Source organism: Aptenodytes forsteri, unplaced genomic scaffold (genome assembly GCF_000699145.1).
Source record: "Aptenodytes forsteri isolate BGI_AS27 unplaced genomic scaffold, ASM69914v1 Scaffold356, whole genome shotgun sequence".
In the NCBI taxonomy this organism is placed as follows: domain Eukaryota; kingdom Metazoa; phylum Chordata; class Aves; order Sphenisciformes; family Spheniscidae; genus Aptenodytes; species Aptenodytes forsteri.
The window spans coordinates 343553-346652 of record NW_008795436.1 but is presented as its reverse complement, the minus strand read 5'-3'; positions in this window follow the sequence as shown (position 1 = coordinate 346652).

The following is a 3100-nucleotide window of genomic DNA, read 5'->3' as shown; positions in this document are numbered from 1 at the left end:
TCATAAACAGAAGCCAAACTGTGTCAGTTTTCGAATAAGAGAAAAGACTCGCTAAAAGCTTCAAGATGTTGGGAAGAATGTGCCCTACAATGCCAACTTACTGCAATAAACCTAGCTCAGTAACTAGACTGTGGGCTTCTTTGTGTCTCATATTCTGAATGCAGAAAAAAGAAACAAGACCTCTGTGCCTCCTGCTATTGGGGAAAGAGCCTGAAGAGGACTGAAAACTGACAGCTCCTAAAAATAATAAAGCAACAAGTAGAGGCAGACATGGTGATTCTCAGGAAGGACTGAAACTAAAGACCCATAGCTGCTAAACTCATTATCATAGGTAGATCTGTTAAAAATGAAACTTTCAGCAGAAAATTTGGTTCCGACCCAAAACAGGCCAAAACTGACATTGCAATATGGAAATGTTTACCTTGGAAAAGTCAAAACACTATCCTTAAATTCTGTCATTTATAGAATCATAGAATAGTTTGGGGCGGAAGGGCCTTACAATGTAAACTAGGCATTTCAACTCCATCAAAACATTTGCATAGTTTCCCCTGAAAACTTCAGAAAATATATAATATGTTAGAAATCATGTCAATCAAATTAAAAATTTTCAAGACAAAACATATCCTTAACTATTTTTTTTTGTGAGTTTGTGGGTAGCGATCTGTCCCTACAAAAGGGAAGAACAATTTTGAGGAATAAAAACAAGCAGTGTAAATGGCTGGACCGTTAAGGTGAAAGGGGGGGGAGGGAACAAAAAACAAAAAAAACCCAGAGCAGCTCTGAATGAGATTAGTCCATCTAACGCCTTCAGCATGCAACTGACCTTCCTGAAACCACCTGAACACATCAAGTTCCCGTTGTGCTTCAGGGTTTTGCTCGACTGGGAAACATCCTCTGACCCTTATTCTCAGCACAAGGATCAGTGTCCCGTCACTCCCCATGGGACCTACTGTGGGCTGGAATGGAATATTTCAGCTGGAAGGGACCAACAACGATCACCTAGTCCAACTGCCTGACCAATTCAGGTTAGCCTCACTTGTGTCCTAATGCTCCCCGAATCACTCACCTTGTGCTGCTACTTGGACATTTTTTGCTGCATATGACCAGGATTAGTACAATTCTGCTCCTGTTTAATTAGTGGAGAGGAGCGGGCTCCAACTGTAAGAATTTTCAACACCTTAAGTTAGACAAAACACCCAAACCCTAATGCGTAAATTGTGGTCTCCCCGACCCACTTGCGCATCCCTCTCCCCTTCTGTCTGCAGCCTTCAAGAAAAATTTCAGGTGTTAGTTGAAAACCAGGAAGTTGTTTTAGTTTTGTTTTCTATGTTTTTTAATTAAAAAAACCTCTCTCGAAATACTTTCTGGTGTGTCTTGGGGTGGGGGGGGGGAAGGCTCATTTAACAAATGTGTGTCCTGTTAGCAACCAAAGACAGTTTAAAAAAAAATTATTAGGTGTTACATTTTTCCATTGGTACTTTCTCTTTTCAAAGTTTCTTCACTATGTATATCAGGTGTATAAAAAAACAGACCTTACCAACTGTTCATGAACTCATGCAATGGACATGAGTGAAAAAAAGAAATCCATTCAGTGAAAAAATACAAATATTAGAATGCACATTTCGTATACATTTGTTTTTAAGGCATATTTCAATTATTTCAATAAATACCAAAACAATTATTCCCCACTACAAAAAGAGACTTGGTCAAAGTTTTTGTTGTAAGCTCATGTTTGAGTACTAATATTTAAGCCAACCCAAGACTGGAAGCAGTACAGCACTTGCGGGGAAAATGTGTATACTTCCCCCCCACCCCCCAAAGCCACAGTACTGTAGTTTTCCTATTTCCATCACTATTAGTATAAAAAAAATTACTACCAACCAAAAAAAAGAAATTTCGTTCCTAGTTTCCTATTTCTTTAGATCTTAACCTGACATTAATGAGCAAATACACACTAGGATGATGATCACACTGTAGGATAAAATGGCTCATATACTGTGTTGATAAGTTAAGATGAAAGAAATCCAGAACAAAGACACAACAGTATTGTGGAGATATGTTTAGATTCCAAAATATTTGTATCAGTCAAAGACAGAAACACCCAAGACAAAAAAAAACAACTGATAAATAGAAACATCCACTTTCTTCCACTTGACTGTATAATAGATACTGTATATATTAAAGCATTACTCCATTACTATGCCTAGCTGCCACATACAAAATACACAGATACATTATATACATATTTTCCATCTGATCTCTGATGCATTTGCAGCTCCCATCGAATATCAATGCCATCCCTAAGCAAGCATTTGAGGATAGGATTTAAGTTACAGGAGACAAAGAAGATGCTCAAATGGAAACAGTACTAGCATTGAAAACCTGACCCTGGTGATCTAAGACTGTAGTTGAGGTCCTTTTGAGTAACATCTCTGACGCAACTCTTCGTGAATCTCAGAACAAAGCATTATGATTTGCACTGGACAGTCTACTGGACTATACTAGAGGAGTTTACAGGAACCGTGGCTGCAAAATCCAGAAAGGTTACCTGAAGGGCGTGTAATATAATCCCAACCCCCTTATAACCACTCTCACTCCAACTGCAAAAGTGATGCAGATGGCACATTTCTTCATTTCTACTCTGCTGGGTAGTGCCTTCTTTTTCAATAGCAATCATGCACCACAGCTTTTCCTCTCCATTTTCTTTCCTGCCAGATGAAGGTTTTTTTTCTCTTCTCATGCCGACTGGCTTATTTACCTAAGACATTGTGACACTTTATTCCATCATAATGTGGCACTGTTCCCTCAAAGTGAGACCGGTCATTACATGTATCATTCTGAAACGTGAATATTAATGCCCAAAAGAGATGAACCATGGGCATCACAGATGGACAAGAAGGGATTAGACATAAATTGGTAACAGGATTGATAATGATTTACAAGTACGTCAGACACAATGGCGCATCGTCTTGACCAACAAGCACTACTATTCACAAGTTGTACTTCCACAAGCACCTTCAGTGCTCTCATCAATCAAGATTCATAATAAGCATTTTAAGACTGGTATTTTTTTTAATGGCATCAGCCTGATGCCAAACAC